The following is a 13,871-nucleotide window of genomic DNA, read 5'->3' on the forward strand; positions in this document are numbered from 1 at the left end:
TTATTATTTTGAGGTACGTTCCACCAATACCGAATTTATTGAGCGTTTTTAGCATGAAGGGCTGTTGAATTTTGTCAAAAGCCTTTTCTGCATCTATTGAGATAATCATGTGGTTCTTGTCTTTGGTTCTGTTTATATGCTGGATTATGTTTATTGATTTACAAATGTTGAACCAGCCTTGCATCCCAGGGATGAAGCCCACTTGATCATGGTGGATAAGCTTTTTGATGTGCTGCTGAATCCGGTTTGCCAGTATTTTATTGAGGATTTTTGCATCGATGTTCATCAGGGATATTGGTCTGTAATTCTCTTTTTTTGTTGTGTCTCTGCCAGGCTTTGGTATCAGGATGATGTTGGCCTCATAAAATGAGTTAGGGAGGATTCCCTCTTTTTCTATTGCTTGGAATAGTTTCAGAAGGAATGGTACCAGCTCCTCCTTATACCTCTGGTAGAATTCAGCTGTGAATCCATCTGGTCCTGGACTTTTTTTGGTTGGTAGGCTATTAATTATTGCCTCAATTTCAGAGCCTGCTATTGGTCTATTCAGGGATTCAACTTCTTCCTGGTTTAGTCTTGGAAGAGTGTAAGTGTCCAGGAAATTATCCATTTCTTCTAGATTTTCTAGTTTATTTGCGTAGAGGTGTTTATAGTATTCTCTGATGGTAGTTTGTATTTCTGTGGGGTCGGTGGTGATATCCCCTTTATCATTTTTTATTGCATCTATTTGATTCTTCTCTCTTTTCTTCTTTATTAGTCTTGCTAGCGGTCTGTCAATTTTGTTGATCTTTTCAAAAAACCAACTCCTGGATTCATTGATTTTTTGGAGGGTTTTTTGTTTCTCTATCCCCTTCAGTTCTGCTCTGATCTTAGTTATTTCTTGCCTTCTGCTAGCTTTGGAATGTGTTTGCTCTTGCTTCTCTAGTTCTTTTAATTGTGATGTTAGAGTGTCAATTTTAGATCTTTCCTGCTTTCTCTTGTGGGCATTTAGTGCTATAAATTTCCCTCTACACACTGCTTTAAATGTGTCCCAGAGATTCTGGTATGTTGTATCTTTGTTCTCATTGTTTTCAAAGAACATCTTTATTTCTGCCTTCATTTCATTATGTACCCAGTAGTCATTCAGGAGCAGGTTGTTCAGTTTCCATGTAGTTGAGCGGTTTTGATTGAGTTTCTTAGTCCTGAGTTCTAGTTTGATTGCACTGTGGTCTGAGAGACAGTTTGTTATAATTTCTGTTCTTGTACATTTGCTGAGGAGTGCTTTACTCCCAATTATGTGGTCAATTTTGGAATAAGTGCGATGTGGTGCTGAGAAGAATGTATATTCTGTTGATTTGGGGTGGAGAGTTCTATAGATGTCTATTAGGTCTGCTTGCTGCAGAGATGAGTTCAATTCCTGGATATCCTTGTTAACTTTCTGTCTCGTTGATCTGTCTAATGTTGACAGTGGAGTGTTGAAGTCTCCCATTATTATTGTATGGGAGTCTAAGTCTCTTTGTAAGTCTCTAAGGACTTGCTTTATGAATCTGGGTGCTCCTGTATTGGGTGCATATATATTTAGGATAGTTAGTTCTTCCTGTTGAATTGATCCCTTTACCATTATGTAATGGCCTTCTTTGTCTCTTTTGATCTTTGATGGTTTAAAGTCTATTTTATCAGAGACTAGTATTGCAACCCCTGCTTTCTTTTGTTCTCCATTTGCTTGGTAAATCTTCCTCCATCCCTTTATTTTGAGTCTATGTATGTCTCTGCATGTGAGATGGGTCTCCTGAATACAGCAGACTGATGGGTCTTGACTCTTTATTCAGTTTGCCAGTCTATGTCTTTTAATTGGAGCATTTAGTCCGTTTGCATTTAAGGTTAAGATTGTTATGTGTGAACTTGATCCTGCCATTATGATATTAACTGGTTATTTTGCTCGTTAGTTGATGCAGTTTCTTCCTAGCCTCAATGGTCTTTACATTTTGGCATGTTTTTGCAATGGCTGGTACCGGTTGTTCCTTTCCATGTTGAGTGCTTCCTTCAGGGTCTCTTGTAAGGCAGGCCTAGTGGTGACAAAATCTCTAAGCATTTGCTTATCTGTAAAGGATTTTATTTCTCCTTCACTTATGAAACTTAGTTTGGCTGGATATGAAATTCTGGGTTTAAAATTCTTTTCTTTCAGAATGTTGAATATTGGCCCCCACTCTCTTCTGGCTTGGAGAGTTTCTGCCGAGAGATCTGCTGTTAGTCTGATGGGCTTCCCTTTGTGGGTAACCCGACCTTTCTCTCTGGCTGCCCTTAAGATTTTTTCCTTCATTTCAACTTTGGTGAATCTGGCAATTATGTGTCTTGGAGTTGCTCTTCTCGAGGAGTATCTTTGTGGCATTCTCTGTATTTCCTGGATTTGAATGTTGGCCTGCCCTACTAGGTTGGGGAAGTTCTCCTGGATGATATCCTGAAGAGTGTTTTCCAACTTGGTTCCATTTTCCCCCTCACTTTCAGGCACCCCAATCAGACGTAGATTTGGTCTTTTTACATAATCCCATACTTCTTGCAGGCTTTGTTCATTTCTTTTTCTTCTTTTTTCTTTTGGTTTCTCTTCTCGCTTCATTTCATTCATTTGATCCTCAATCGCTGATACTCTTTCTTCCAGTTGATCGAGTCGGTTACTGAAGCTTGTGCATTTGTCACGTATTTCTCGTGTCATGGTTTTCATCTCTTTCATTTCATTTATGACCTTCTCTGCATTAATTACTCTAGCCATCAATTCTTCCACTTTTTTTTCAAGATTTTTAGTTTCTTTGCGCTGGGTACGTAATTCCTCCTTTAGCTCTGAGAAGTTTGATGGACTGAAGCCTTCTTCTCTCATCTCGTCAAAGTCATTCTCCGTCAAGCTTTGATCCGTTGCTGGCGATGAGCTGCGCTCCTTTGCCGGGGGAGATGCGCTCTTATTTTTTGAATTTCCAGCTTTTCTGCCCTGCTTTTTCCCCATCTTTGTGGTTTTATCTGCCTCTGGTCTTTGATGATGGTGACGTACTGGTGGGGTTTTGGTGTAGGTGTCCTTCCTGTTTGATAGTTTTCCTTCTAACAGTCAGGACACTCAGCTGCAGGTCTGTTGGAGATTGCTTGAGGTCCACTCCAGACCCTGTTTGCCTGGGTGTCAGCAGCAGAGGCTGCAGAAGATAGAATATTGCTGAACAGCGAGTGTACCTGTCTGATTCTTGCTTTGGAGGCTTCCTCTCAGGGGTGTACTCCACCCTGTGAGGTGTGGGGTGTCAGACTGCCCCTAGTGTGGGATGTCTCCCAGTTAGGCTACTCAGGGGTCAGGGACCCACTTGAGCAGGCAGTTTGTCCCTTCTCAGATCTCAACCTCTGTGTTGGGAGATCCACTGCTCTCTTCAAAGCTGTCAGACAGAGTCATTTGCGTCTGCAGAGGTTTCTGCTGCTTTGTTGTTATCTGTGCCCTGTCCCCAGAGGTGGAGTCTACAGAGACAGGCAGGTTTCCTTGAGCTGCTGTGAGCTCCACCCAGTTCGAGCTTCCCAGCGGCTTTGTTTACCTACTTAAGCCTCAGCAATGGCGGGCACCCCTCCCCCAGCCTCGCTGCTGCCTTGCCGCGAGATCGCAGACTGCTGTGCTAGCAATGAGGGAGGCTCCGTGGGCGTGGGACCCTCCCGGCCAGGTGTGGGATATTATCTCCAGGTGTGCCTGTTTGCTTAAAGCGCAGTATTGGGGTGGGAGTTACCCGATTTTCCAGGTGTTGTGTGTCTCAGTTCCCCTGGCTAGGAAAAGGGATTCCCTTTCCCCTTGCGCTTCCCAGGTGAGGCGATGCCTCGCCCTGCTTCAGCTCTCGCTGGTCGGGCTGCAGCAGCTGACCAGCACCAATCGTCCGGCACTCCCCAGTGAGATGAACCCAGTACCTCAGTTGAAAATGCAGAAATCACCGGTCTTCTGTGTCGCTTGCGCTGGGAGTTGGAGACTGGAGCTGTTCCTATTCGGCCATCTTGCTCCGCCTAAAATCACTTTTCTTCTAATTATTTGGACATATTTATAATGGTTGATTTGAAAACTTTGAGTAATAAATTCTTATTAAATTTGTTTTTATTCAGCATCAGTTTCTCTTGACTGCCATTTATTTTCCCATGTATAAGTTACATTTTCCTGTTCGTATACATGTCTAGTAATATTTAGTTGAAAACTGGACATTGTAGATAGTACATTTTAGTGACACTGGATTCTTTTGTACTGAGATTATCTGAGGATTGTTGCTTCATTGTTCTGGTAACCAATTAACTTGCCTATACTCAAATTTCAAGGTCTGTTTTCCCTGCAAAATACAGCACTATTTTCTACACTTAATTCTTACAGTTTCTAGGTGGTGCCTATTTTATCATAGTAAACACAGTCTCCTTCACACTTATTGTGCATGGATTTGTGAAGTTACTCAGTTAAGAAACAAGTAAAATACAAAATCTGTATTTTATTTATTTATGTACGTATTTATGTATTTATTTATTATTTATTATTTATTTTTCTAGATGAAGTCTCGCTCTGTCGCCCAGGCTGGAGTGCAGTGGCACTATCTCCGCTCACTGCAATGTCTGCCTCCCAGATTCCCTCCATTCTCATTCCTCAGCCTCCCGAATAGCTGGGACTACAGGCACCCACCACCCCGCCCAGCTAATTTTTTTTGTATTTGTAGTAGAGGCGGTGTTTCCCCATGTTAGCTAGTATGGTCTCGATCTCCTGACTTCGTGATCTGCCCGCCTCGGCCTCCCAAAGTGCTGTAATTACAGGTGTGTGCCATCGTGCCCAGCCAAAAATCTGTATTTTAAATATAGATATCTCTGTTGTCTCTTCCTGCTTTTCCATTTGGTCTCCTGGGGTTTTTCTATGCTTGCATATTTTTGCAGCCAGACAGGGATTTGAGTAGAGCTTATACCCACATTTTGGACTTCACAACTTCTGTGATCATGTTATTTCGAACACTTTCTATTAACTTTATAATTTTTTTCCCAGGCTTGAACCTATCCTCCGCGATGCCAAGCTCATCATGGTGTGGTTTCTCACAATCATAGTCACAGGGATTGTGGAATACCCTTAAGTGAGAATTATACAACTTTTTTATTCTTATTCATTACAGTGGCAGTTTTTCAAGTAACCGTTCCTCCACGTTTTTTTCTTACTTTTAACATTTTTAGTTAATTGCTCATATTTCAGCAATGTTTTCTCATTGTTGTCTGCAGGAGATTTTACATGTCTACTCTGGTGCCATTACTGGAAGATCCTTCCATTTTCTACAAGGGATTTTTACCTATCTTGTTGAGATATGTGTATATATATGTGTGTGTGTGTGTGTGTGTGTGTGTGTGTGTGTGTGTGTATGTGGGTTGAGGGCAGTATTTGAGAAGACTGAGTTAAATTATGTGAACTGGGAATTATCTTCAAAAAATCTATATGAATAAGTTTATATGAAAAATCTTTGGGATTTGGGGTCTTGATAGTTACAAGTTTTAAAACTCAAAATCCCTATTCTTTCTCAAATAATAGGTTTTCAATATTTTGATTCTGGTCAAATTTTTTAAAGGTTTTTGAAACTTGGTTGATGTAATTACTTTCTATAGTTTCTACTGTATTCATCTTTTTGCAAATGAATGTCCTCTGAGGCAATAAAGGTTGACTCCAAAACAAAAGGAAGATTACTCTTGCAAAACAAAACAAAGCAAAAAAGCGAGGAGATAGTTAATATTACCAAATTATGTTCTGCCACAGGTAGCATTCATATTATAATTCTTACATAATTTAGGCAACTAACAACATTCTGCCATATTCATGGGTGTTAAACTATATTTTTGGAGACACTTACATAATTCTTTCTCTTTTACGCTGTCTCAGATGGTGTTTCCACAAGTGGAATCCCCTTTGGTGGCTCTGTCCCTTCAGCTTGTCCCTCTGTGGTATCCATTCCCTGCCACAATTATGGAATCTGCAATCTCGTAAGCCACCGCTTTTCTTTGTCTCTTCAGTCAGAGGTAGATAGGAGCTTCTTGCTGCTAATACTTTATAATATTCCTTGCAGTCTGCTCTTTAGTTTCTCAGCTATCCCATCACCATTTTAAACAGTTTTGTTGTTGTTGTTAAATTTTATTTTATTCAGGAGTACATGTGCAGGTTTGTTACCTAGGCAAACTTGTGTCATGGGAGTTTGTTGTACAGATTATTTCATCACCCAGGTATTAAGCCTAGTACTCATTAGTTGTTTTTGCTAATTCTCTCCCTCCTCCCAGCTTCCATCCTCCAATAGGCCCCCGTGTGTGTTGTTCCCCTGTATGTGTCCATGTGTTCTCATCATTCAGCTCCCACTTACAAGTGAGAACATATGGTGTTTGGTTTTCTGTTTCTGCTTTAGTTTGCTAAAGATAATGACCTCCAGCTCCATCCATGTTCCTTCAAAGGATTTGCTCTTATTCTTTTTAATGGCTGCTTTGTGGGTTTATCTAACTTTAATCTTTGAGGTTGCTGACCTTTGGATTTTTGTTTTCTTTTATCCTCTTTTATGACCTTGAGGGTTTGATTGTGGTATATGGTGGATTCAGCCAACGTGCTTCTTTTCTGGGAGATTTTAGGGGGCCAATGCTCAGTTTCTAATTCCTGGACTGTGTGCTCTAAGCTCTGGGGTACCTGTATTGGGTTCTGACTTTGTTCTCTGACTCCTTGAAATTTGGAGTCCACAATGCTGGGGTTTGGCGGGGAATGGGGGGTGCAAAGTGTGGCAGCTGCCCTAGAGTGATAGCAGATGCAGGGGTGCCTGCCTCCCTGTGGGTATTCACCGCGGTGGTGGAGGCAAGGCAGCTTTGGAGGAAGTCGGGTACCTCTGCTGGAGACTGCGTGCACTGTTGCACTGGAGGTAATGTTGGCTTGGGGTGGGGTGCTGGCTGGGGCTGGTCTACGTGCCTTCTTTATGCTCCACAAACAGGAGTGATGGTTCGTAGTGTGGAAGGATCCCCTGTGCTCTGCTTAACATTAGTGCAAGGGCAGGGCACGGGTTGAGGCAGGGCTCGCTGGCTGTGTGCCCCCCAGGGATCTGTCTGCAATGGTGGGGATGTGAGTGATATTGCACTCCTGCGTGCTAGCTGGGCAAGTAACTCAAAACCCACCCATGCAGACATGAGCCAGCCAAGTGATGTGGGGGCCTTCTGTGGGCTCAAGGGGAGGATGTGTGTGGGCTGATGTGTGGCCACAGGGACCGCTTTGCAAGAGCTCTCCAGCAGACCAGTGCAGAAGCTATGGTGTGGGTCCCCAGGGCACCCGAGACTGCTCTGTCAGCAGGCCTGGCCAGGCTGGGACCCAGGAGAGGACAGCAGACTAAGGAGGGCTCGGGAGGGATCCAGCCTGCCTGATGTACAAGATCACCTTGCAGGGATCAGGTCAAACAGTTCCCTTAGAACTAAAGTCTCTTATGGTAGCAAGAGGAACCTAGAGGGATGCCCATCCCTGACCCTGCTCCACTACAGACGCTCCTGCACCAAATCTTCTGGGCTCCACATCAGCTGGCTTGCTGTCCCACCACTTTTCTAAGCAGCTATCCCTGCCAACTCAAGTGTCCCTGGTGGTTGAGGGGTCTCCTCCTTCCAGGATTCCAGAGGCCCAAGGCAAGTGCGGGTTGCTTCTTGCCAGTTCAACTCACCCATTGCCCTAAAACTCTTGTGGTTCAGAAATGAGTCTTCGTGCCCTGGTAGCCTGTGCTGGATTCCCAGACTTTTCCCGCTTCAGCCCGGCTTCTGTGTCTTCTCTCCATCCACTCTTGGCACCTTCCCTCTGAAGGTCTTTTCAAAGCACACCAGGCTGGGCATGGTGGCTCATGCCTGTAATCCCAACACTGGGAGGCTGAGACAGGTGGATCACCTGAGGTCAGGAGTTCAAGGCCAGTCTGGCCAACATGGTGAAACCCCATCTCTACTAAAAATACAAAAATCAGCCGGGTGTGGTGGCGGGCACCTGTAATCCCAGTTACTGGGGAGACTGAGGCAGGAGAATCACTGGAACCCGGGAGGTGGAGGTTGCAGTGAACCGAGTTCGTGCCACTGTACTCTGGTCTGGGCGACAAAAGTGAAACTCCATCTCAAAATAAATAAATAAATAAATAAATAAATAAATAAAGGCACACCAGTCATCTCAGTCCCTCAGTGGGAACTGTTCCACTTGTCTGCCTCCAGTCGGCCATCTTACCCTTGATTCCTAACCAATTTCTTATTTAAATGTTCTCTAAACACAGTGGTTTATGTTTTCCTGAAAGAACACTGAAAGGCATTGCCCATAAACAGTTGAACTGCTGCATTGCAATTAGCAGAAAGGTGTAGAAATATAAGTAAACAAAATAATTAGCATGGGAGTAATTTAACATACAACTGATCATTTAGTAAGAAATAAAATAATTTGGTAACAGATAAATTGAACAAAAGAATTGCTATGGGAGAATATAACACATAACTGATTCCAAGAGGTGATAGTCTTTCAATGAAATGCAGAAAGCAGCACAAGGAGGAGCAAGCAAGTCAACCAAGTTTTCCATTCTATCTGGCTTGTCTACATTTTTATAGACAAGAGTTCAGTCTTCCCCTCTTTCGACTCTCCTCAACTATGATAGGTTTATGGTATTTTCTCAAAATAAATGTGACTAAACTTTGTTAATTGAAAAGTACACTATTTTAATTTGCAATTGGTTTATGTTATTGTGGTCTTCCTATGTTCTGAATGTGGAATTGTATAGACGGGTTTACCTACTGCTTAATCCATAATCTAGCAGTCCTGTTGACAAATTGTCATCTTTCACTCTTCGGTAGTGCTTCCATGGGCTTTCTGCAACCTGCTAATGCTTTGTTGTTCGAGTTAATATTGAGCACTTTTGGTGACCATCCCCAATAGTTAGGGATGGGTAGAGTGGTTCCACTGTGGGAATTGCATCCCTAACTATTGTGTTGGATAACAAAGACAAAGAGTTACACTCTTCTTCGAGTAACTGCCTTAACTTATGAATTTCCCTGCCCCAAGATATCTGAGAGTGAACAAAAGAAAAGAATGAATGTCTAGCCTCATTGCCACAAGGCAGGACAACACTATGTTGTTCCTTAGGCTCCAGAGCGCCCAGGAATCTTGCTGAGGGTAAGCACAACCTAATCCCACATCCACACTTAGTTTCTCCCTTGTTTTATCCTGCTTTCTTCACTTGTTTTATAGGTTATTCCTAAGAAGCATTCTTTTGGTAAATCATTGTGTAACAACCCCAATTTCAAGCTCTGATTCTAGGGAAGTCTCTCTAAGTCAGGGTGAAACACTGTCATGTGTATAGCCAGGCATTACTGCTTATATCACACATGACAGAAACCGATTTTTATTCATAAGATGTTGAGACACTTGCCCTGATTATAACACTTTATAAAACATGTCCTTATCTATTTAAAAAGCTAAAAATATATACATAGGATATCAAATCTGTGTATCTGGCTTCAAGAAACTTCAATTTCCAGATTGGGATAACAGTACTCCCATTGCAAATTTTTACGACAATGGAATGGGATACTACTAGCGATGTTAAGTAGGAAACTGCTCAGTACACAGTGGGTTTTAAGTGAGTGTTTAAGAAAATATATTATAACATTAGAGACAGTTTTCTAGTATATCATACTACTTTTCAATTTGAAAGAAAGCAGTGTACATATTGGATAGTCTATAAAAAAATCCTTTTTTATACACTAAGAATGATTAGGGGGAAAAGAGTCATTGTTTTGAAGGTAAAAGAATATCTCCAAATCATTTTGAGCATGATTAAAACTCTATAGAAAACTGAAATTAGAATAAACAATCTCAGAGCCATATTAGCCATATGGTATAATGAAATGTCCCAGCAATCTTTTCCCCACAAAAAGACAGATTTAGCTACAATATTAGCAACAAAATATTTATGAGATGTGCAGACTCCAGTTAAAAAGTTATAACACCCCAGATGACTACAACATTTTGATAAACTGCACTGATAAAGGCAAGAAGAGAAGTTTCACTTTGCTTGCGTCAATTCTTTCCCCAAGTTTTGACAGCCCATCCCCAAGAGAAATTGCAGCTTCTCTAGGGTACGGGGGAAGAGGAAGTAGGACAAATGTCCAATGTCCATGGCCTTTCACTGTACCCCATGAGAGGCTGGCTTCTGCCCTGACCCATACAGAGAACTGAAGAAACCAGCAGAGTCTGGATGCCTGGATAGCTGCAGCCAGTATGGCTCTGTAAGATAGGACAAAGGTGCATAACGGAGGCTTCTTTCCCAGCAGGGAGGTGATAGGTGGAGTATGCTCCCAGTATCCCAGGAGTTTCAGTGCATTGCCAAAAGGCTGCTTTTATCTCACCTGACATGGAGTGCTGATGGAACAAACATAGCCAGACCCTAAAGAAAGCATAACATTACAGACTCTTGTGCAGATGAGGAACAGGGGACTGAATGCCTGGGGCAGCTAGGAATAAAGGCCCAGCATGTGTAACCATGTTGACAGATGAAGGTCTTTCCCAGTCAAAATTAGTTCTTAAAGACTAGAAAGGAGGCTATTTCTGCAAAGGCTCAGTTACCAAAACAAGGCTGTAAGGAACAAGAAAAATGAGAAAATCAAAATACAATCAAAAGAAAAACATGTATTTTCATTAAATGACCCAAAAGAAATGAAGAACATGAATTATCTGACAAATAATTTTTTAAAATAGTCTTAAAGAAACTCAGTGAATTATGACAGAACACAGAAAGACAAGTAAATAAAAATCAAGACAATAATACATGAACCAAAAAAAAAAAAGAATACTAACAAAGAAATAGAAACAATAAAGAAGAACCAAACAGGAATTTTGGAGTTGAAGAATATAACTAAACTAAAACATTACTTGAGGAATTTAACGGCAAACTTGATTAAGCAGAAAAAAGAATCAGTGAACTTGAAGACAGACTGAAAATATCATCAGAGGAGGAAAACGAAAAGGAAAGATAGACTGAAGAAAGTTTAAGAGAATTGTGAGACATCATCAGTTATACAAATTAGAGATGCCTTAGAGGGAAAAAGGAAAAGTGGAAGAAAGCTTATATGAAGAAATAATGGTTAAAAACTTCCCAAATCTGGAAAAAAATAGACATTCATTTCCATAAAGCTTAAAAGACCTCAAAAAGAAAGAAATCTAGGAAGTTTACACCATAACACATTAAAATCAAAGTGTCAAAAACCAAAGAGTTTTAAAAACAAGACAAAAGTGACTTACTATGTACAAAGAAGTCTCCATAAGACTATGAGTGGGTTTCTCAGCACTCAACAATATATATAGTTACAAAAGAAGGAATTGAAATGATACATTCAAAGTGCTAAAAGAAAAAAAATAACAACCATAAATATTATACCTGAAAATGTGGTCTTTCATAAATAAAAGAGAGAGAAAGCCTTACACAGGCAAACAAAAGCTGAGGGAGTTCACCACCACTAGACCTGCTGCTGTGGTCTAAATGTTTGTGCCCACTCCCTAATTCATTCATATGTCTGAATCTTATCACCTATGTGAAGGTATTAGGTGGTGGGAACTTTGGGAATTGTGTAGGTAATGAAGACAGAGCCCTCATGATGAGATTTGCGCTCACAAATCTTGTGCCTTGTCCCTTCTGTCATGTGAGGACACAGCAAGAGAGTGTCATATATGAACCGGAAAAAAGACACCAGAAACTGAATCTGCCAGCAACTTAATCTTGAATCTTCCAGCCTCCAGAACTATGAGAAAAAAATTCCTCTTTATTAGCCACCCGACTTACGGTATTTTGTTATATCAGCCTGAACAAACTAAAAACCTGACTACAAGAAATGCTAAAGGGAGATCTTTAAGTTGAAACGGAAGGATACTAAACAACACAAAAGCATATGAAAACATAAAACTCACTAGTGAAGGTAAATATATAGAAAAATATAGAGCAGTATAATAATGTAATAGCAGTGTGTAAATCATCTTTATCGCTAGCATAAAAATTAAAAGAAAAAAGTATTATAATAATTAGAAATACAAAAACTTGATAAGGAATACACAATATAAAAGATATAATATCAATTTTAACCTATGTGGATCTTTTATTCTAAAGTGAATTTTTTGAAGATAGCAAATAGATCTTGGTTTTTAAATTCATTCTGCTAGTCTATGTGTTTTTGTTTGGGAAATCTACTCCATGTATATTTAAAGTAATTATTGATAGGTAATGACTTACTATTTCCATTTTGTTAATTGTTTTCAGTTTTGTAGTTCTTTTGTCCCTGTTTTTTCTCCCCTTCTCTCTTCCTTTGTGATTTGTTGAATTTTTGGTAACCACAAGGAAAACACCTATAGTAAGTACACAATAGAAAAGAGAAAAGAATTAAGAAGTATCACTACAAAAATTCAACAAATCACAAAGGAAGAGAGAAGGGGAGAAAAAACAGGGACAAAAGAACTACAAAATGGAAAACAATTAACAAAATGGAAATAGTAAGTCATTACCTATCAATAATTACTTTAAATATACATGGAGTAGATTTCCCAAACAAAAACACATAGACTAGCAGAATGAATTTAAAAACCAAGATCTATTTGCTATCTTCAAAAAATTCACTTTAGAATAAAAGATCCACATAGGTTAAAATTGAAGGGATGGAAAGAAAATCCATGCAAATGATAAAAAAAAGAGATTAGGAGTCACTATATTTATATTAGAAAGAGTGGACTTTAAGTCAAAAACTTTCACAAGAGAGAAAGAAAGTCATTATGTAATGAAGAAGATACAATTCATCAGGAAAATATGAAAATTATAAATATGTATGTTCCCAACATTAGAACACCTACATGTGTAAAGCAAACATTGGCAGGTCTGAAGGGAGAAATAGCTAGCAATATGATAGTAGTAATAGATTTCAACAAAGGACAGAAAATTCTGACAAAAAATTAATAAGGAAACAACAGACTTGAACAACACTATAGACCAAAGGGAACCAACAGAGATATAGAGAACATCCCACCCAACAGCACTGGAATAAAAATTCTTCACAAGTGTACATGAAACATTCTTCAGGATAGATCACAGGTTAGGTCACAAAACAAGTTTCAACAATTTGAAAAAGATTGAAATTATATCAAATATCTTTTATTGCCAAAATGAATGAAACTAGAAATTAAGAACAGAAGGAAAACAGGAAAATTTACAACATACGCAAATTTAAAAACACTATTAAATACCCAGTGAGTCAAATAAAAAAATAAAAATGGAAATTAGGAAATTATTCAAGACAAACAAAAACAAAAACACGGCATACCAAAACTTATGTCATGCAACAAAAACAGTAGTAAGCAGAAAGTTTATAGCAATAAACACCTCTATTATAAAAAGGAAGATTTTAAATGAGCAACCTGATTTTATACTTCAAGTAACTAGAAAAAGAAGAATAAACTAAGGCCAAAGCAGAAAGAAGAAAATAATAGTAATTGGAGCAAAAATAAACAAAATACAATATAGAAAACAGACAAAATAAATCAACAAAATTAAGAGTTGGTTTTCTGAAACAGTAAACAGAATTGACAGACTCTTAACTAGATTAAAAATAAGAGAGTAGACTGGCTATTATATAAATGTGTCTCTGAGGGTGCATGTGTTGGAAACTTAATCACCAATGCAACAGTATTGACAGGTGTATTAGTCCATTTTCACACTTCTAATAAAGACATACTCAAGAATGGACGATTTACAAAAGAAAGAGAGGTTTAATGGATTTGCAGTTCCATGTGGCTGCAGGGCCTCACAATCATGGCAGAAGGCAAGAAGGAGCAAGTCACTTATTACATGGATGGCAGCAGGCAAAGT

Source organism: Macaca nemestrina, chromosome 13 (assembly GCF_043159975.1).
Source record: "Macaca nemestrina isolate mMacNem1 chromosome 13, mMacNem.hap1, whole genome shotgun sequence".
NCBI classification, from domain to species: domain Eukaryota; kingdom Metazoa; phylum Chordata; class Mammalia; order Primates; family Cercopithecidae; genus Macaca; species Macaca nemestrina.